Source organism: Scardinius erythrophthalmus (genome assembly GCF_964197995.2).
Source record: "Scardinius erythrophthalmus genome assembly, chromosome: 25".
In the NCBI taxonomy this organism is placed as follows: Eukaryota; Metazoa; Chordata; class Actinopteri; order Cypriniformes; family Leuciscidae; genus Scardinius; species Scardinius erythrophthalmus.
Window position 1 is genome coordinate 1,898,167 of NC_138245.1, and position 23,798 is coordinate 1,921,964.

The following is a 23,798-nucleotide window of genomic DNA, read 5'->3' on the forward strand; positions in this document are numbered from 1 at the left end:
TGCAAGAATAAAAACAGTGCAATAATTAGTAATAAGTTAGGACATATGAACGTTTCTCTTAACATCATGACAACACATCTCAAATATGTTAGAAAAATGCTATTTAAAGAAGGTTTTATCTTAACACGTACATGAAAGTTTGCTGGGCATTAACTCATTTTAAGGAAAATATCATGATAATCTCCTTTAAATGTCTGACCAACCTAAACTAACAAACAAGAACAAAACAACTCATTTTCAGAAAGAAAAGTGAGAAAAGCACTTACTTTGGAGCAACTGAGAGCCATAGTGGCATTTACATGAACATCCAGCGGCTGCACGACTAAAAATAGAGCGGTTTGCACTTTTCCATGCGTTTTTCCCAATGGATTTGTCCTGAGAGCGGGATGCTGGGAAGACCCAACCAGACACGCGGTCAGATCTGAGATCGAGAGGTCAAGCAGGAGTAACAGCTGTGTGTGTATCCGTCCGCAGGTGTGTGTCGCAGGAGAGTGAGTGTGTGTATCAGAAACACCACCGCATAATCCCCGCAAATCCTGCACAATCTGTGCCTCAAAAGTCATTACGCCATACCTATTGAGCTCTCCGTTTGAGCTGTGGATGAAGGGTATTCTCGATCATATGGAGTGTTTAGAAGGATCTGCTTCCGGGGATTTATGGAAGCTCATTTGAGCCGAGAAGATAATTGGCACAAAAAAAGTTAAATGTTTATCTGTAAAAGAAACATATTCTTTCTGTTTAATGTATGTTCTCTGTTCAGATCTGTTTGTGACACATTTGAACTTTCCGCTCACTGAATATTTTGGCCCTCTAGAGTTAAAAAACAAAACTGCATGTATTTTGCAGAAGAACATTGTTGTGGTTGTGCTTCGGCTCTGAGCGGATGAATATGATTCTCCTGCTGATCATAAAACATTCACTGCTAGAGATATAACCAGTTTAGATGAAAGATCTCATTTTGGTTTTTATTTATTATGGTCTTATATATCTGCATACTGTTGGGTACCACATTTCCAAGTAAATACAATAGTTTTTTAGGTTTACTTTAGCTTATTTATTGAAACTGTTATGTTTCGATAAATAATGTTTCAATAAATTAACCTGACAAGCCAGACCCACATCAAGATGTTGGGTCCGGGAACTCATCATTGGCACGGCTCAATCCGAAGGCCGGGATAAACGGTGGTCTTTCAGATTCCCTCTGCACGCAATAGGACAGCGCTACAACCAACTGGAGCGTTCTCCCTCCAGCGGAGCTAAGTTGATGGATTAAACTTTTGCCGTATCTGGTCAGCTAAACTACGAACACATCTTCCTTTCTTAAGAATGACTTCAGTGCCGTTCTTTGTGCTTTTCTCAAAGAAAAGCTTAACTCCAAGTCCTCCAGAGGCCGATTTGAAAGACTCAAGTATAGTAGGGAATTCACGCAGAACCGTCGCAAGTCTGGGACGATTCGGTATCGGTTCAGTAATAGACCATAACCCATTATAATGTACTGGCGCTTTTCTGACGTCATTTCTGGCCGAACTATCCCTTTAATAGTAACATAATACACTGATTAATGAGCGCTGCTTTTAAATGAACATTTCTTTAAAACAAAATTTATTTGACAGATTTTTCCTTTTCTTAATGGCATAAACAAGCTTTACTCCCCTGAAACTTAAACTGGAATGTCACTGTTTCTGTCACTGTGACTTCCCGAACAGGCAAACACACGCACACACACGCACACACACATCACTTTTGAAGTAAAATTTAAAATTGTGGATGCGGTGAATCGCGATTCATCATGATATCATGAGACCAGTGTCGGTTCACACCCCTAATGTTAAGCCCGCCCACCGACTCTATACATGAGTTGATTGGCCTGACTAGAGTTTGTTTTTTCCAGCTCGAAAGCCAACGGAGAGTTGCTAGACGACACTGGCTGCAAAATAAATTTTGCTGCCGCTAGGGTGCATCTAGATTTCTAGGCTATCAATAAATAAGCTAAACCCCCAAACCAACCCACCGGCCCAACTCAACTTTTCGATTAGATAATCCGGCCCTCGAATGCAGCTAGTTGAATAGCCCTGCTCTAGAGGTTAAAAATCTAAACTGCATGTATTTTGCGTAAGAACATTGTTGTGGTTGTGCTTCGGCTGAGCGGATGAATATGATTCTCCTGCTGATCATAAAACATTCACTGCTAGAGATATAACCAGTTTAGATGGAAATAATCTCAAGATGATTATCTGAAGACGTTACTTTTATTTTCTTTATGCAAAGTGTAATTTCATATTTTTCACTTTGATTTTTGGGTTTAAGATCTCTGTGTGAGATCCCCCCAGTACGAGATCCTCCTCGGTCTGAAGAAGCGAATCATACGAGTCTCCCTGTAGTGAGTCATTTAACCCGATGACACGAGGAGGCATCAAACTGAGCTTGCGATGTGAGGTCCGGGTCTGGATGGAGAAGGCATCTGTACACTGGGATTCTCATGCCCTTGGGTCAGAGCGGGACGTCACCCACAGGCCAGGACGACTTTAAATAGCATGCCCTCCCACCACAGATATTATTAGTATAAGATACATGTGCTGTCCAGAGCTCACGATGAGCAAACCCTGGACCTCCTCGTGGCCAAACTCCTGTCTTTACAAGCCTTTTATAGTACAGAAACCACACACCATTTCCCACAATCACATGCATTTTTATAAACACAGTTTGAGTTGCTGTCTTCATAGTGGAGACCATGGCTGCTTCCCAGTTCACATACACGTACTAACCCAGCTAACAAAAAACACGTTCTAAGAACGTTGTGCTAACGCTCCCATTAAGTTATGAAATCTGAATGTTCTCAGAAAGTTCAAAACATCCAGTTTTTTTATAATGTTCTAAAAACTTTTTTTCTTGGTTATATGAACGTTAAGTGAACATTCCATTTTAGCATTCTTCAAAAATTATTGGAACGTTACTTTTGAATGTTGGCTGAACGTTCCGAAACAAGTAGTTCCATTTTAAGAATGCTAGACGAATGTCCAACTAAAACTTTCCATGAACAAAAACCTTCCATGAACAAGCTATAGATAATGTCTGAGACTGATGTCGGCCGACGTCACAATTACGTCACAGCGTTAGCTGGAGGCAAAACAAAGGGAAAACTGGAGGCGGCCAATACAAACCAGCACAGATTCGGCCACATAATAAGGAGCTTAAATTATTATTACTGTTATTAAATGTCTTGTTGTGTTGCAGGCTCCAATTTGAAATGTTATCGCATAATGTTTTCTAAATGATTGTGATTATTCGTGAATCATCTATGATTGTATACATTGTTTTGATTGATTGTGACTAGACTTTTTGAAGAACCTGGTAAGAAAGTGTAATCAAATACATAGTTAAAAAATGAATATGCTGTATCTGGAATTTTTATTTCTAGAAAATATTCACATAATTACAATTGCACCGTAATGTCACTCTTTACATTGTCGTCTTCTGTCTGGCCGTGGCGCTGGCTCGGCAGAACTGCGTATCGTAGGCTACCACACAAGTCTTGTACGTGACTATTTAGTACAGTTATAGGCATCTAATTATGTATATGCCCTCAGTTTCTCTTTACGCTCAGTTTCTCTATCAGGAAGGTGTAGAAGTCAGGCCACTCAACCGGAGGTAGCGTTAACGTTAATCCTGTCAGATCGTCCATCCATTGACTGAGCGTGTATGCCGGGTCAGCCAAACTGGGATGTCCGTTTAAATTAACTTTTGCAAATAACAATCGTGTTCCTGGACAGTGAGTGACCTTGCACATTAAGATAAAATCAGATTTTCTCCAGTCATTGTTAAAAAACAAGCTAACAAAACTTGCACACTAGCGTTAGTGAAGCGTGAGGGATCGTTCTGCCTCCACCTAAGCTCCGCCCACAAAAAAACGTCACCATGTTTACCAACTGAAAAGGGGTCTATTGGAACGTTACTTTTGAATGTTCTCTGAACATTCCGAAACAATTAGTAACATTTAAAAATAACATGACGAATGTCCAACTAAAACGTTTCATGAACAAAAACCTTCCATGATCGAGGTATAGATTATGTTTTGAGAACATTATTTAAGACTAGATAATCTTCAATACTGTAATCTTTAATAACCTTATTAAATGCAAACATTATTTAAGACTAGATAATCTTCAATACTGTAATCTTTAATAACCTTATTAAATGCAATCTTTGTAATCTTTAATAACTATAACTCTGCAAGAACGTTTGATCATAACTTTGAGAGAACCTTGCCAGAACGCTAGCCGGAGTTCTGAGAACGATTGCTGGGAATCTGGGAATCTGGTGATGGGAAAGTACATCCATGAGACAGTAGAATATGAAACAGCAGGAGACATGATCGCAGTAACAATTAAACTGAATCCTGAAACCACAGACTCTTTTGTTTCAGAGCTGATCATTTGCAGGTCAGCATTTGCATATTCATTTTTAAAAGCATGTATTAAGCTTAAGATTGAATAATAATTCATGCATTTTTGGATGCAAAGCCCTTGATTCTACTTTATACCCTTATAATAACAACTCAAATGTAAACACAAATTACAAATACATGATTATGTTGATTATTAATTAAATGCGATTGTGCAATCAGTCAAGTTTGCAGATGTGCAGGAAAACCCTGACAGTACGGCATCCAGAGACATGTGGGTTATTATTATCAGTGAAGTATGATTTTAGACACACTAATTATCTAATCTCACATATTTCGAATGGATAAAATGCAAATGGACATTATGTGTGTGCGATTATGATATGTATCATCCACGATAATATACTAATTAGAATATACTAATTAGAATGTAAACATTTGTACCTTGAAATGCAATGTACGTCGCTTTGGATAAAAGCGTCTGCCAAATGCATAAATGTAAATGTAAAGAATAATATACTAATATACCATAATATAATATAATATAATATAATATAATATAATATAATATAATATAATATAATATAATATAATATAATATAATATAATATAAAATAATATAATATAATATAATATAATATACACGATAATGTACTAATTATAATATACTAATACTAACTGATAATATACTATAGATGTTTTAATGTTGTGGAACCTGACATTATCAAGTATTTCACTTTACAAAAACACTAAAACAGTCGTTGCGAGTGCACATGTTTACTGTGATGTAGACTAGCATAACGCAGTGAAAAGAGGATGACCCTCAGTGTACGGGCGTAAAACGCTCTAGTACAGTATGAGTGCTTTTTCCCATAATACATATAGGCTTGATTGCAAATGTTATATGCTATTGATTTTATAAAAAAGTTTATTAAACAAAAAGTTAACATTGTAAGTTACATTTAAAACAGTATTTTTAATATTTTTCGCCAATGAAAACAGAACCGTTGTGCATCTCTGAGGTGTTGATTCTCGTTGTGCATCTCTGAGGTGTTTCATTCTTCAATGAATCAGCGTTTTTGAACAAATCAATTCAATGATCCACTCATAAAGACAGTCACCGTTGCTTTGCTCCTAAATGAATCAGCCATTTGAACAAATCAGTTGCGTTATTAAGCTCCGGACCTAGAACAAACTAGATTGTGTCTTGATTGTGTCTGTGGGGAATTGATTGGATGGTTGTGGTTTGCTATTGGCTGATCTCATGTGAGTGACAGGTTAAAGCCCCGCCCACATCATCAGAGAAGAGAAGAGATGCTGCAAGAGGAACTTATTCTGATTCAAGATTAGAACATGAATTTAAAACAATAATGATTCGCACAGATAAATCATTTAAAATAAATACTGCAAAATTAGTGCTGGGCATCAATTAATCACATCCAATATGTGATTAATGCATATGTGTGTATTTATATATACAAAATAATTATACACAGTGCACACACATATATTATGTAAACACAAACTTTTATTTTTGGATGCGATTAATCGTTGCCCAGCACACACACACACACACACACACACACACACACACACACACATATTATGTAAACACAAACTTTTATGTTTGGATACGATTAATCGTTGCCCAGCACACACACACACACACACACACACACACACACACACACACACTTTTTTTTTTGTCACAATGTCAATTTTGATTTCATGGTGACTTTAAAACACACATTCATCATTGTACTTCCCTGTCGCCGGAGACCGTACAGAGAGCATCACACACTGCCCTCTTCTGAACCTCTCGCCCAGAAACACACACTCTGTAATGGACCGTTGTGGGCTACGCGTCGACGGACTCCTGTCGGCTCTTGATATTAAGTCTCAGCAGGGCTTCAGAAGTCATTAACACTGGAGAAAAAGGCTTGGAGAGAAACGAGAGCGGGCCACAGAAACTTCTTCTTCAGTCTCGATTCTTCAGACGCTTTGCCTTGAGCTGCGCAGCGACATCTGGACGCTTCTGTTCAAACAAACTCCCGTCTAACTTTGACTATTCATTAGCTGCAGATTTCTCAGGAACGACTCATTATGAAAGAGTCCAAGCACCTGCAACATCAATATTGGCCTTCAGATGCTCGTTTAATTAGCCGGAATCAAACGCTCTCCTGCTCCAAAAACACTTTCATACATCAGAGGAAACATTGCTGAGAAAGAGTTCGACACACCACAGTCTGCTGGACTTCAGCTCATCTATACAGAGTCTGATGATAGATTTATGATTATTAAGAATGATATCTGCCCATACGGACACTGATATTTAGATTTTCTTAAAGGTCCCATTGCATGGATTTTTTTATTATTTTAGAATGTTTCCTGGGGTGCCCTTATAATGTTAGTATGTTTTTTAGATCAAAAGTTTAGAAATAAAAGGCATATTTCCTAGCCTGATCTCAGCCTCTGATTTGAACGCTCTGTTTGAAGGGGCGTGTCTCTGTGAGACTTCAGTGTAAACGCCCCCTCTGCTGTGATTGGCTGCTGTGAGACTTCAGTGTAAAAGCCCACTGCTGTGATTGGCTGTGAGACTTCAGTGTAAACGCCCACTGCTGTGATTGGCTGTGAGACTTCAGTGTAAACGCCCACTGCTGTGATTGGCTGCTGTGAGACTTCAGTGTAAACGCCCACTGCTGTGATTGGCTAACAAGCTTACATATGAAATATCTAGCATTACATGTGGAACTCTCTCAAAAACTTTTACTATTACAGCTATTATATGTTTTCACTATTACAGCTATCGGGATTATCGAATCGTGAGAAGTTTTTTAAAGGTCCCATGACATGCTACTTTTTGTAGGCTTTAATATAGGCCTTAGTGGTCTCTAGTACTGTATCTGAAATCTCTTTTCAAAAATTCAGCCTCGGTGTAGAATTATAGCCACTATAAGCCAGTCCCAGAATGAGCTTCCTTCAGACAGGCCGTTTCGGTGTCTGTAGCTTTAAATAGTAATAAGGAGGATAAAGGCGGCGCAAGGTGGAGGGTGGGTGTGGCCTTGACCATCTTGCGCAACGGTACCGGTCCGTGCATGTTTACGTTGGATATATTGCAATGGCACGGAGACACGCAGTCGTTCAAGCATTTCAGTTTGACCCAGAATCTGATCCGGATGGAGAAGCAACAACTCAGCGGCTCCAGCAGGACGTTTCCGAATGGTTAGTTTAAAATATTATGTCTGGATACGGTACTTTATTCGGATGGTTTACAGTTATTATCATGTAGCTAACGCTAACCTACTGTTGCTTTTTCATGAGAGATCTATAACATCTGTAATTTATCTTATTACAATTACATCAAGCTCTGCAATCTTGAAATGCGGATATCGCGCGCGCCGTATAACCAACAGGAAAACGGTTATCCAAATAACAAAGAAGTGTACAACACTCGCGTTACAGTGTGTGTATTCACACACATAAACTGCATAGCTGCATAGCTAATGTGACAGCCACATTCTACGTGTAACAGTCTAGGCAACCATAAACAGTAAAGCAACACACTTATATATCATTAGTTGACTTACTGTTCCGAGGTGTGTAGCTGAGCCAAAGAGAGTGATCCAGACTTTAGTTTCAGACGTTCAGCAAGCCCAGCTCTGTATTAACCCTTCGGTGTTCATTTGTACATCCAATTATTGAGCAAGTGTTATGCTTCGCTCGCTCAAAAGCCATGATATCTCTCGTGGACAAACTAAAATCGCGCGTACGCGTTCCTACTTCCTTCCTAGCTCATTTTCTCATGGGCGGAAAATATTCTCTGGGCGGGCAAAGCAGAGACAGGGGAGGTAACATTCCTCCTTATGACGTCACAAGGAGGAGATTCAAGATCAGCGCGATTGAGCTTCCATTTTCTCAAAGGCAGAGAAAGATAGCAAAAGCTTGATTTACACCGATTGAAATTTCTAGAAAATTGGGGACCATATACAGGCTTGGGGAACTCATATTAATGTTAAAAAACCTCAGAAAGTGAAAATTTCATGTCATGGGACCTTTAAGGAGGAAATACTCAGCAATGCTGTCGACTTATGAACTTACACATGGTTTGTCTTAAAGCATATTAAACACACCACAGGCCTATATTAAAGCCTACAAAAAAATAGCATGTCATGGGACCTTTAAAACTGCAGTGAACCAAAGACAGTCTCAAAAACACGCTTTGAAATCGCTGGTGTTTCTGACGTCACAAACTACCTTGTAACCAATCAGATCAACGTGTGATCGTCAACCAGTGGATCTCTGAGCTGAGTGAGTGAGTGGAGGCGGGGCTCATTTGCATATTCATAGAACCGCGCATACTGAATGAGGCACGGGTGTCGAGTTACACTCAAGATATTTTAAGGCATGAAGAAGGAAAAGATGTCTAAATATGTCATTTTGGTGATCAAAGGTGAGTTTTAAGGGATAAAATGATTGATTACAGGGGGACTTTAAGGAAGAAAATCTCTCCCAACTAATGCTGTAAACTATACAGGGACCCTCTCATTCAGCACATTACTATAATATTAGAAGTTAAAATGAGCAACAGAGCCTAAACTATTATATTCAACTAGTTTATTTTCAGATTTACATGATCCATTCCAGTAAGCTGTACTGTATCCTTCAACATTCCTTCTGATGTTCATGCATGTTTTTCCGTGCTATAACTTTTATTTAAGTGGAAGAAAAGACACATTTAAGAGCATCAAACAGCATTTTATTGTTTGAATAAAATCACGGATCTGGCAACCCTGGCTTGAACTATGGCTGATTCATTGAGTTAAATAGAGCCTTCTTTAACATAAAGACATTTTCTTCACACACAGTGTGAGTTGCAGTCAGACACGCCCTCTTTTGATTGACAGGATCAAATTGGCCCTGATCATCAGCTGTGAATTAAACATTTTCCAAAAGTGCTGTCAAAGAAGGAACTTAACTATCAATTACAAGAAATGCTGACTAGGTTGGCAGCTCAAAGAATCTGACACATATGAATGTCCAAAACAAACCGTGCTTATGATGTCCAAAAATGCTGACGAGTAAGAAAGCTTACTATGTTCACACTGATTTTCCCTCGTCATTCACCCCATTACGACAGGCTTGAAAAGAAGAGCTCCTGCAATCATGCATGAGACGTTGTTTTAATGAGGTAATCTCGTTATCATTCTGAAAGTAGTTTTATACTGTAATGGAACTGAATTTAAATTAAAAGATGGAGCGGTTCAGTTAAAGCAACTTTCAATGTTGATGTTTGCTTGATGATGATGATGATGATAATGTTTCATTTCATTACGCAAATAAAGCAATAAGCCAATAATATTTTCCGTGTTAAAATCACTGTAATGAGTGAATTAGCAATACCATAAAATATACCAATTAATAACTATTAATGTATTGATGATAATAATACTACTATTTGTTCAATTCTCTAAGATGCATTGAGTATCATAGATAGCTCAATATCCTACATGAAAATCACATAGAACTGAAAAATTATCTTCATTTTGAATACATTTTAGTTTTATGTGGATGACCATGTATATCAACCACCTAAAGATCATCATTTTGACCCACAAACCAGCCGAAAACTGCTGAAAAATGATGCATTATTCAACTATACCATATCCATAAAGGGCATTAATATAAAAATAGGCCAAAGTGCAAACATGTCAGGCTCTGGCTACAGAAGATCCATGCTTTCCTACCAAGGTGTGAACAAACAGTTAGGTCTAAACTAAATCACTGAGAGGAAGATGATGGCCTCGTTCGGCCCTGATGGAGTGAGAGAACAGACTGAAGCGAAATATTTCTGAGAAACAAATCAATATGTATAATTGCAATACATCCCTAGCTGATATAGTGTGGCAGTTTTAAATTAGAGGTCATTCAACATCAAACCATTTAGAGAATAATGTAAGCTTAAAGCCTTTATTGGATGGATGGATGGATGGATGGATGGATGGATGGATGGATGGATGGATGGATGGATGGATGGATGGATGGATGGATGGATGGATGGATGGATGGATGGATGGATGGATGGATGGATGGATGGATGGATGGATGGATGGATGGATGGATGGATGGATGGATGGATGGATGGATGGATGGATGGATGGATGGATGGATGGATGGATGGATGGATGGATGGATAGATTGTGGGATATTCACAGAACTTCAGCCAGGAGAGAAAATAACTGACTAACATTTCTTAGACATGTAACAATAGCTGTGTTTCCGTCCACTTATTTCTATGCACATTTTTGGATGTCACATATAAAAACGCTGTATGGAAACGCCAAGATGTGCATAAATTGCAAAAACATGCATGAAAAACGAATGCGCTCAATTGATGCGGATAATGCTTTTATCCTAAAAGAAGACATGCACATGAACGACAGGGGAAACACATTTACTGAATAAATCCCTTGATGCGCAAAACCTCATGTGACTTTGGCTCAGCGTCAGCTGTGATTGGATAACTGGAGTAACCAGCGGACCAATGGCATCGCAGCATCTCTAATGTTGGTTTGGTGTTTTTTGAAAGTCAAAGGGCCCTATCTTGCACCCAGCGTAATTGCCTTTGTACACCGACGCATATTTCATTCCTATTTTGCACCCGACGCACAGCGGACTTTCCCTCCACAGACGCACGTCAGTAAATTAGGGAATGAACTTGCGCTCCCGGGGGCGGTTCAGCGAAGAGAGGAGGCGTGTTCCGGCGCAAACGTTCCTCGGTGCTATTTTGCAGTTTCAGAAAACAATTCCTCCACAGACCAGGAGAAACCTCGTCTAAAGTCAGTGGTGCGTTATTCAGATGCTGTTTTAACCCTCAGAGGTCGGAGATCACGCCGGCGTGATCTGCTCGCTTTTTTCCTTATGAGTTGAATTGAGACCCAAAATACTCTTTTGACTTTGATTTTACAAAACAAGTTTCATACATCAATCGATTCTGTTAAATGTGTATTATTTTTGTGTATACTCACAATAAAAACAAAGTGTTGTGCTTTTTGCCAAATAAAGAAAAATAAACACGAGGCGAGTTCTGCCTTCTCTCTGTCAGTGTAGTCCATTCTGAAACGCGTCCGAAAATGAACAATAACTCAGCGAATACTCAGTCAAACAGGCATACAGTCACACAGGCATGAAGCTTGAATTCTCTTCTTTTTAATGAAGTAATTTATATAAAAAACAAATATTCTCATCTTGTGAAATCTGTATTAAAAGAGAGCGATTCCAGTCGAGCTAATTACAGCTGATTCAGATGTAATGTGACTCCGCCCACGGAGAGCGTGCGCTATTCAAACGCAAATGGCTGAGTTTATTCAGATCATTACTTGTTTACACCGTCTTGCAGCTGTGAGGAATAATAATAATAATGGAAAATGTCCCTCAGGAGTGCGGGTATATCGAGGAGCGAGCTGAGGAATACAAGTAAGTTTTTTCCTTCTCACGTGAATTTCTTCACGTGGGTTTCTGTTTATGAATGAATGAACGGCAGAGATGCGCGCTGTTTACCACAGCTGGCAAAGACAGTTTAAATTTAAATCGCGTGTGTGAATGAATGATGATGTTTCAGCAAGCTGTATTGCTATACTGAGATGAGTAAAAATCGACTGAAATATGTTGAAATAAAATGTAGGCTATTTGTATAAGCAACGTATTAAACTGCAAATTAACAATATGCCCTAATATTTCATGAAAACAACGTTACAGTCAGGCGAAATATGAAAGTAATGAATACATAGATAAAATGTAGGCCTATAATCATAGTTTTTTTACAAAGAAAGAGTACACTTGAAATATTGTTGAAATTGTAATATTGTTGTAATTGTAACCTTTTTAATAAAATGGCAAAACATATTTACAAGATAGATGTAAGCAAAATCTTAAAGGGTCAATATAAGTCTTCTTCTAAATATATCTTTTGTCCTTGCATTGTGGCTCAGTCAGTGTCACACCTGAATGAATGGCTAATTATGTAGAGTCATTATGCAGAGTGGGTGGGACATTGTTGTAACCACTCCTCGTTCACGCCTCCTCGCATATTGGCTTTCCAAGCAAAACCTGTTTTACATCAATTTAAATCAATGTATGGTTTTATGTGAACGATAAAGCAAGACTATTTTCACATAATTTTGAAGAAAAAACACTAGGCGAGGACATCCATTATTCAAAAGTCTTATTGACACATATTTACTATGTGTTTTGTGGCCTTATTTCAGAAATTTTAGTTTTTAGTTTTTTCAATAACCATGCATAAACATTATTCTCTCAAAAATGAAAACATGTACATACACGTGGCTCACATATTATGGTAGCCCTGTTTGTGCTTTATAGAGTGAATTTACACCTTTGCCATTAATGTGTTTATAAGCAACTGAAAAAAGCACAAATGTCAGGGCATGTCAGAACATCTCAAGGGCCCCAAAAACAGCCCAGACCCCAGAGGGTTAAGGGCGCATGCTTGGCCATAATGTAGCGTGTGCACAACACACACACACTTTGCTTCTCTCATCTACACAGATGCAGTTCACATTTTGCAAACCATACATAATTACAAGGAAAAATATTACACACGAGGGAAATCATTGTTGTGTCCATGAAGATGTAAAAAAATAGGCATAAATCTAGCTCACACAAGCGAAGCTAATTTGGGTGTGTTTCTCCATCCCCAATGTCACTTCTCTGTGTTTTACGGCCCTGACGAGAACGCCGGTCTCCTCGGCTGTGAACCGCTCCTGGCAAATCCGCCATTATAATAGCAATCCGCCATGGAACAAGCGCGCCTGCTCTTAAAGGGAATGTGAGATGACGCTCTGATTGGTTTATTTCACGTTACGCCCAAACCAAACCTATGAGTAATGAAGCGACTTCAGACCAACACATTTTAGATTTGCGTTTGTGAGATCCGCCCACATAGTTACTTGCGTTTCGCGTTTGATACTTGCATTTCAGATTGTTAAAATAGGGCCCAAAAATGTGTGATCAGAATGATTTGGTTTAATTCCTTCCAGAAGCGTCTGATTGCAGAAACTTACAGTTTTCTTGCTGATATTTTGTTTTTTACTTTTCCAGGAAGTGACGATTTTGTTCTCTTGAACACATTCCCAAATGTTTTACGCCATATTCCAATTGTGCACACAAGTTAAATTCACAACTAATCTAATGACACTTGCGTCTTTCCCTCACAGATGAGATTCACATCAGTAACCCACAATCACACAGATGAAGTAAGTCTAGTCGTGTGTGTCCAGCGCTCTGCTGGTTCAGGAGCAGTTGTGAATGTTGGGTCAAAGAGATCATGTGCAAACATTGTGGGAAAAGGCTGATCATTGTTGTTTGTCCTTGGGATTTCATATCCACGCAAGACCTCTGGAAAATCTCTGCTCACTTTTCAGAGTACGGCTGGTTTTCGCACTGTTCACACACACACCCCATCTTCAATCAGCAACAGACACTTCAAAACCACTTTATATCAGGTGTCTTTCACTACTAATGTACTTGCATAAAATATTGATACAATATTCGTATTGTGTGTTTGCACTTTGCTTGTTACATTGTGCTTCTTATCACTATATAATTACACTGTTGACAAACCCTCAGCTTCCACTGCAACAAATGCAAATCTGGCAAGAGTTTCGCAGAACAACAAGTAGGTTTATCACTAGACGCGTTTCCATTACCCTTCAAATTGCGCAAATTGAAATTGCGAACTGAAAATACGCCCAATGGAAACAAATCAATTTCGCAAAAACTCCCATATATGGCAAAAAAGTGTTTACGCTCGCATGAGGTTTTTCGGCAATTCGAAAAAGTAATATTTCGCAAAAATGCAGTGGAAACGTTTTTTTTTCTTCGCGTTTACAGGTCAGCTGGCGTACGTAACAGTCGATTAATCTTTAAAGAAGGCGCGAATGTTTGGACAGAAGACGAGACAAGAGTTCTTTATTAAAATTGCGGGAATACTGGATTCTAAACAACAAAGAAATTCTGCTTCTGTTCTGTTCTGCTTCGGGAGGATGGACAGAACTTTTAAATATAAATATTTTGTCATTTCCTGTTTAAAAGTAGTTTACTGCGGTTTTTCAAGTATGGAGACGCTTGAAAAAGCATCAGTTGCGTTCTAGACGCTGGGACGAGTCTGTGGCAAAACTCTAGTGTTTCACACACACCATCAGATCAGAGAGAAGATCGACAGCGCTTGTTAGAGGCACGAAACATCTTTTAGCGTTAGGTAAGTGCCTATTACCAACACAATCCAATCTGAAGGTAATTAATACATCGTTCGACCGGACATAACTGTTTTATATATATATATAAATATAGTTATGTGTTTGCGCATGTGATATCAGGAAGCAGCGTAATACACACATGACGACAGGAGTGACAGCGATGCGCAAATCAAGATACTCTCCCACTTCTGCTAGTTTACTGAGATCTCTTATCCCGTGCATAATTCACTGTGTATCTCTTATACTGAGATCCCGTGTGAATTGGCCATTAATATTACAGACATCCTGTGGTAAAATTACATTACTCCATCTACCCTTGTGAAGTTAGTCCCGTCCGAATAGGGCTAAAGACAGACTAGTTTGATTGAAAGCTCATGTGATAGGGACCCGAGCGGTCACAATGAGAATCACACCAGGCATCCATTTAAAGGTCGATCCAAAAGAAGTTTAATGCTTTCAAAGGCAAGGAAGTACAAAAGGTCCATACAACAGTGGATGAGAGCAAAAAATTAAAACAAAGTTTACAAGAACAGTCTAAAAACTAGCACTGTTGAGGTACTAAAACTATCACCAACTTCTCTCACTAGCTGTTGGAGACCGAAGTTTCTCAAGCTCAAGCTCACTTCTGAACACCCTAAAATGCATCATTTTCCTGCCTTTAGTTTATTGGAACATTCCATTTTCTGTAAAACTAACTCTAGTCTCTATACATTTCAGCTAAGTTCCCTCAAAAATAGTTAGGGCAAAGAGTTTAAAAACAATCAATAAATAAAACATACAGGCAAGAGAAAAACAAGTATTGTCATTTGCACAACTGATTTCCCTAAATTAGTTCAAATGAGCATTTCCCACTTCCCAGGGTGTGCACACACGTAGAGGTTAGGCCCACTCTTCTAACAACAGGAAATAAAACAGTAAAAACCCATGTGAACATTATTACATGCATGATACAACACACACACAAAAAAAACAATAAGGACACAATTTTGTGGGATGGAGGGCTCTCCATCACAGCTCATTTTACCAGTGGTGAATTACAGCTTAAACTGATGACTAAAAAAATGGCCAAAATTTAGATTCTGACTCTTGTTTTATGATGTTATGCTGAAACCATGTATGAAATAGGGGCTTTCATGTTTAATGTAAATGTAATGCTAAAGTACACCTGAAACTTTAACACATGAGCAAAATCCACCTGATCGCTGGAAGACAGTAAACCATGAAACAAGTAGTGATGCTCAATGTACCGGCATCGGCAGATACATGTTCATTTTTAATGTTATCGTTATCGGCCCGATCATTTTTTTTTTGACAGATATAGTAAAGCCTATAAATAATGTATTATTTCCTTCAGCTGAGACGCTTCAGATGCGCACTATTCACACTGTTTGAATTGCTTGAAATATGATTGGAATCACTTTAAAAAAGAAAAAGAAAATAATAAGTCATATAGGTTACATAAAATTATAATAGGAACCTTATAATTGTGTTTTGGTTATGACCTTAAATGATGAGACTTGATTTTGTAATGAGGTTAACAAATAATTAAACAATTTGGATTTAGATTTATTGGCCAATATATCAGTTATCGGCTTTCACATATAAAGAATTATCGGTTATCGGTCAAAATGTTTATATCGGTGCATCTCTAGAAACAAGCATACTTTAGTGCTTCATACTAATCATAAAGGCATTTCAATGATTCTGCTTTGATCAGATTTGGCTACATGGCACAAATGAACAGTTGAACGACTCTTGGTAATATTAAGTACAAAACATAGTAATGTACTGCCAATAAAGACGAAGCAATGCACTTAAAGGACATGTTCTTGATGTCAGATTGAGACATGGTGCACTATGAAAATAAGCATCTATCCTGATATGCACATATTCATTATTCAACAGTATTTTTTTTTTTTTATTGTTCATCCAGATCTAAATATCTAGAAAAGCATGGTTGTTTGGACATGTACAAAGTACTTTTGCGATCTTTCAGAGCCTACAGGGCACATTATACAGTGAATATTACTCAGTGAATATCACAGTGAATATCTCTCAGTGAATATCTCTCAGTGAATATTACTCAGTGAATATCTCTCAGTGAATATTACTCAGTGAATATCTCTCAGTGAATATTACTCAGTGAATATCTCTCAGTGAATATTACTCAGTGAATATCTCTCAGTGAATATTACTCAGTGAATATCTCTCAGTGAATATCTCAGTGAATATCTCTCAGTGAATATTTCTCAGTGAATATCTCTCAGTGAATATTTCTCAGTGAATATCACTCAGTGAATATCTCTCAGTGAATATTACTCAGTGAATATCTCTCAGTGAATATTACTCAGTGAATATCTCTCAGTGAATATCTCTCAGTGAATATCTCTCAGTGAATATCACTCAGTGAATATCTCTCAGTGAATATTACTCAGTGAATATCTCTCAGTGAATATTACTCAGTGAATATCTCTCAGTGAATATTACTCAGTGAATATCTCTCAGTGAATATTACTCAGTGAATATCTCTCAGTGAATATTACTCAGTGAATATTACTCAGTGAATATCTCTCAGTGAATATTACTCAGTGAATATCTCTCAGTGAATATTACTCAGTGAATATCTCTCAGTGAATATTACTCAGTGAATATCTCTCAGTGAATATTACTCAGTGAATATCTCTCAGTGAATATTACTCAGTGAATATTACTCAGTGAATATTACTCAGTGAATATTACTCAGTGAATATTACTCAGTGAATATCTCTCAGTGAATATCTCTCAGTGAATATCTCTCAGTGAATATCTCTCAGTGAATATCACTCAGTGAATATCTCTCAGTGAATATTACTCAGTGAATATCTCTCAGTGAATATTACTCAGTGAATATCTCTCAGTGAATATCTCTCAGTGAATATTACTCAGTGAATATCTCAGTGAATATCTCTCAGTGAATATCACTCAGTGAATATCACTCAGTGAATATCTCTCAGTGAATATTACTCAGTGAATATCTCTCAGTGAATATTACTCAGTGAATATCTCTCAGTGAATATTACTCAGTGAATATCTCTCAGTGAATATTACTCAGTGAATATTACTCAGTGAATATTACTCAGTGAATATTACTCAGTGAATATCTCTCAGTGAATATTACTCAGTGAATATCTCTCAGTGAATATCTCTCAGTGAATATTACTCAGTGAATATCTCTCAGTGAATATTACTCAGTGAATATCTCTCAGTGAATATTACTCAGTGAATATCTCTCAGTGAATATTACTCAGTGAATATCTCTCAGTGAATATCTCTCAGTGAATATTACTCAGTGAATATTACTCAGTGAATATCTCTCAGTGAATATTACTCAGGGAAAATTTCTCAGCCGGGGTTTATTTGTGAAAGTCAGTATTTCTGTAATCACATCTTGATCCAACAGCGGGACATGCCTTCACACAATACACTACACCAGTGGTTCTCAATCCTGGTCCTGGGGACCCACAGCTCTGCACAGTTTGTATATCTCCCTCATTTAACACACCTGATTCAGATCATATTCTCGTTAGGAAAGAGCTCTGAACTGAACTGGGTGTGTCAGATAAAGGAGACATATAAAATGTTCAGAGTTGTGGGTCCCCAGGACCAGGATTGAGAACCACTGCACTACACACTGCCATCAAACTACCTAATATTGGCTTTTCAGCATAACTGAACCAGTTATTATGAAATACAATAATTCATGACACAGCAAAAATGGGGAAAGGTTGCCGTTTCTACTGGCAAAACAATGTTTTAATGTTTCTGTAAGTAGCAGAAATGTCCAATCATGTGTGAACGCTAGTGATGTTCCTGTGCTTTTAACAGTAGAGGACGGTGCTAGCAACACCAAGGTCATGGGTTCAACTCCCAGAAAATGCATGACCTGATGAAATGGACACCAGGCAAGATACATTGGTTGAGAATGTCGGACAAATTAAATCAATAAAACTTGAGGACATTTAAAATGCATAAAATACATGTACAGACATGTCCTGACCTTACATTTATGAAAAATGATTTTATCCTGAAAACTTGACATGCAAAAGCACTTCTAGAAAACACTCGCATGTGTGTGACTGTGCTTTAGAGATGCACAATCAGCCCTGTACAGTAAGTACAGTGGAGTCACAACCATTAGGGATATTCATTCTAACATAATCCAGTGTTTTGTGTGCAATAATAACCTTCACAAATCACCAAACTAAAATTAAATCCCACCGTTCAGCATATTCCAGCTCAATGACCTTCGTACAGTATAAGAACAGCTTGCTTTAAACCTACATTTCAGCCCAGAATATGAGACTGATCTGAACAAAATATCTCAATATCTGAACAAAATGCACCAACTCTACCAGTCAAGCGCAAATTCATAAAAAGTGCACGTTCTTCTTTTATGCATTTGACACATTAGAGGCAGCTTGATTATAATCTTTGCTCTGTAATGTTTCGTCGAGGTCTGGTTCGTTATGAAATATCTGTAATGCAACGCTGTTCTCATTTCGAAACCACAGCCAATACACACTGCCATGAACAATACAGACATATAGCGAGGCTCTTCTCAGAATGTCATGCTGATTATATACTCATTTGATTCCAGCCATCTGAAAGTTATATTCATCCTCCGATCAGTCATAATGGTTCCCAGTGATGCTCGATCAGGTCGCGCGCTCTCTGAGGCGCGTCACCGTAACGTCAACAATATATGATCAATATATGAACCATGTAAACGTACCTGGTGTTGTCCTCTGGCGTGTGTTTCGAGCTCCACAGCATTGGGTTTGCAGGAGATCCGGGGGCTTTGAGTAGATTGAAGTGACTGAGATTTTTCCATTACGTCTCATATGTGTGTGTTACCCCGAGGGGAAGAGCGGCTCACAACACATGGCGAAGAAATTTTCATTCATTCATTCACAGAGACAAATGCCTTTCATCTGTAAGCATCAGTGTGTGAATGACACACTCACCCTCCTAACAGACCCACGAGAGAAGAATCCGGGATGTCCTGAAAACTACGCGCTACACGCGTTAAGATTTTGGATAATTAGTTATACGGGAGGATTTCCATTAGAAATAAACATTTTGCTGCCCAGCTTACAAAAAATATGTTCTAAGAACGTGTTGCTGACGTTCCAAGTAAGTTATGAAAACGTCATTTTCGAATGTTCTCAGAATGTTCTTGGTTATGTGAACGTTAGAGAAAACGTTAGTCGACGTGAAAGAGAATTCGCTACAGTGACGTAATGAAGGCTTTTCGAACAAGAACAAATGTAGGGCAGAGTTACTTTGTTTATCTCAAGTACTATATTACAAGTTTTTTTTCAATGAATCCCAAATATGTTATTTTTGGATTTTTTGGAGCGAATCCAAATTCCTGCTTTATAATGAACTTAATTATCTTTCCATGTTTTATAGTCATAACTTTTCAAATTGTAGACCTATTTTTGTAGTATTCTTGCAAGAGATAAAACATTATTTACTTACAATTTCACTCTCGCTTAGCAAAAAAAGCTCTTAGAACATGTACAATTTGCAGCACGGCCTACAAACGTTTTACTGTATTTAATGTGTAATGCCCTCTTGCCCAAGGGATGTCAATTTTGATTGCATGGTGATTATAAATTTTGTCATTTTGCGAACATTATGGGAATGTTACTTTTGAATGTTCTCTAAACATTTACTTTACTGTTTTCTATTTTGTGCTAACGTTTTGATAATGTTGTTAAAGGAGATATCATTTTGATTTTTTAATAATTACCCGTGACTTAAGAAAATTTACCGGGCCATAAATATGATTTTACCAGCCATGAAACTGTTTTTGAAAAAACGGGCAGTTTTCAGGTCCAGAAAATTTCATAAATTAATCAAATGTAAAAATATCACTGCAAAGTCTTCACTGTACAGATTAAACAGTTTCATCTTTATCTAAGTTAAAAAAAAGTTATTCAGAAAAGATCAGTGAGTGATTTTCTCTTTGTCTTTTGTCGTTTGCTTAAAGGATTAGTTCACTTTCAAAAATATTTTTGCTGATAATTTACTCACCCCGATGTCATCCAAAATATCCATGTCTTTCTTTCTTCAGTCAAAAATAAGGTTTTTGAGGAAAACATTCCAGGATTTTTCTCCATATAATGAACTTCAATGGCACCCAACTATACCAATGTTCAAAGAAGGTTCAAATGTCTCAATTTTCAAAAGATTTGTCATTTTCTAAAAAAATAAAAATATACTTTTTAACCACAAATGCCCGTCGTGTACCATCTCTGAGATGCGCCACGCATTGCGTCATCACGTTGGAAAGGTCACGCGTCACGTCATCTAAGTTATTTGTCTGTATTCTCCGGTTCAAAAAAGGGGAAGGGCAAAAAATGTCATCTCATTTCTCCTCAAACTTCAAAATCATCCAACATCTTTGTTTTAATTTATTATTATATATTTTCATGACCTTTCCAACGTGATGACGTAATACGTGGCACATCTCAGAGGTGGTATGAGACGGGCATTTGTGGTTAAAAAGTATATATATAAATGTTGTTGTTGTTTTTTTTTATAAGAAAATGACCGATCGTTTCGCTAGATAAGACCCTTATTTCTCGACTGGGATCGTGTCGAGACTTTGAAGCTGCATTGAGACGGACATTTGAACCCTCTCTGAACATCGGTATAGTTGGTTGCCATTGAAGTCCATTATATGGAGAAAAATCCTGGAATGTTTTCCTCAAAAACCTTAATTTCTTTTTGACTGCAGAAAAAAAGACATGGATATCTTGGATGACATCGGGGTGAGTAAATTATCAGCAAACATTTTTTTGAAAGTGAACGACTCCTTTAACGACAGACAGCGGCAGGAATATTAGGCTACTGTCACTTTAAGATCGAATGCATGGATACTGATACACATGCGTTTTCTTTCTCAACTATTTATGTTCACTTAAGACATAACCGACTGTGTTTACTAGGAAACTTTGTATGAATTTGTTCTTTCAAGCACAAGAAGTGAAAAAAAAAAAAAGAGTGCAATTCAGTATTCGGGCTCTGTCTGAGAGACAGCTTTCTGGGCACGCTTCCAATGTTTGTGCACAGAAAACTTCCCACAACACGCGAGAAACTAATGTAGTTCCCTTTAGTCTTCTTTTGCTTGAATGTTTATATTGGCAAAGCTTAAACTTTTGTGGGACGATGAAGTTCATTAATATTTCATTAATAAGTTCATTAAAACTCACAATATTTCATTAATTCAAATTGATAATTATGTCACCGGCCAACTGAGATTTTTACTCGCATTTGGTGAGTTAATTTTATGCCACGTATGTATGTGTACATATACAGTAGGCTATACTGTGTGTGTGTGTACAGGCAACATACTTTGGAAGTATTTCATTGTATTATGATAGATGTTTTTCTAGTGGCTGATTATTTAAAAATGGGTGTGATAATATCAACATTTCAAAAGATGCTTAAAATATGAAAATGAACTTCAGGTTGATGTCCTCATGGTCGTGAACAATCACTCACTGAACAATATCTATCTTCAGCTCTTTACAGTGGACAAAACATCAGACATATCGAAAAATCAGTACAATAACAACAGTATATCAGGTTGTATGCAGCATAATATAAAGGAGTTAATGAGCAGATCCAGGTCTGTGGCGTCGGAAGGCTCTCAATCCGTCATGGAATGTGTGTGTGTGTGTGTGTCGGGAATTAAAAGCGCAGTGGTTTCTGGAGGTGAAGCAGGTGTTAATCTACAGCTCGCCCTGTTCCTCAGAAATCACTTCAGTAATCCTGTGAAACCAGTCTCAACTCTTCAGCAGTGTGTGCGGGATCATCCAGAGGAGGACGGTGGGAAAACAGCCAAATATGCTAATTGGCAGCTGACATCCATCCAACAGTGTGTTTAAAGTGCCACTATTACACTTTTTGGGATATTACCTTCACTAGCGTGTAATATATAGTAGCTGTATATGAATGTAAAAGGTTGCAACGTTTCAAAGATCAAAGTGCAGATAAATGTTTTTGTCTCTCAAAAGTGATTCCGAACTGAAACGAGTCGTCAGTGATTCAGTCTCACTTCCTGCTTGTAACTAATTTGCATCCTGCCAGCCTGTTGTGTTGATTGGCTGAGCAGCGTCTCTTAGCCCCGCCCTCAAACACTGTAGTGTATCTGAGACTGGAAGAGTTTGGTTCGTGTTGTTCGTGTGGAGAAGACGCTGTTTTCTGAGATTGATACGGTAAAACCCACGCCAGCGTCACTGTTCGTATCACTGTGATCAAGAGCTGAGATTCAGATATGATAATGAGCGTTTGCTTTCTGACCAATCAGAGCAGAGCAGCTCTCAGAGAGGCGGAGTTTAGAGAGACTGAATCTCCGATGGAAGCGTTTCAGACACTGAGAGGAAAGAGCTGACGCTGCAGTGGAGATTATGAGGACATTAAAGTGTTTTTTGACCTTGGATGAATGTGAACCTGTTGTAGGAGACTCTGAAACAACATTAGGAATCTTTAAAATAGCATTATCTGGCACTTTAAAACATCTCCAACCAGCAGTGGCCTAAACCAGAATATTCATCTATGAGCATTGACCATGGATTGGAAAGATTTTCAAAAGATGTGCTTTAATTTCCAGACACATAAAGTTATAATATAAAGGATATGAAGTTTTCAGATACAGATTGTGAGACTTGATCATTTTTGAGCCCAGTGTTTAGCAACTATTTTAAAGGGATACTCCACCGTCTTTTCATATTAAACTATGTTATTCCCTTAACTAAGACGAGTTGATACATACCTCTCTCGTCTCAGTGCGTGCACTCAATCGCTCTGGCGCGCGGCGAAACTTTGTTCACTCAGTTCATTCAATACGGGACAAGCAGAGAAGCTACCAAACACCTCCACGTTTTCCCTATTTAAACTATTTAGTGTAACTCGACCTAGGACGGTGACACAAAACTAAACGTTGCGCTTTTCTAAGCGTGTAAAATGGATAACTATATTGTATGGCGGAATACCATAGCAAGTGCTTATGAGCACTTCGACTTGGCGGAGTATTCTATCTACATACACCCTTACACATTACATATTACCCT

At 38.0% G+C, this 23,798-nt stretch overlaps 1 protein-coding gene across 3 annotated transcripts in view; it reads right to left on the minus strand.

Moving 5' to 3' along the window:
- atp2b2 (ATPase plasma membrane Ca2+ transporting 2) overlaps positions 1-19,579 on the minus strand; it is a 193,282-nt gene extending 173,703 nt beyond the window's left edge. Inside the window, exon 1 of one of the 3 annotated variants that reach the window (XM_081357729.1) lies at positions 19,448-19,579. The gene's annotated coding sequence lies outside the window, so the exon portion shown is untranslated. Of the gene's footprint in view, positions 1-266; positions 356-19,447 lie in introns of those variants that run through there. The other 2 variants (XM_081357726.1, XM_081357725.1) reach the window with 2 other exon arrangements.
- Positions 19,580-23,798: the final 4,219 nt, after the last annotated feature.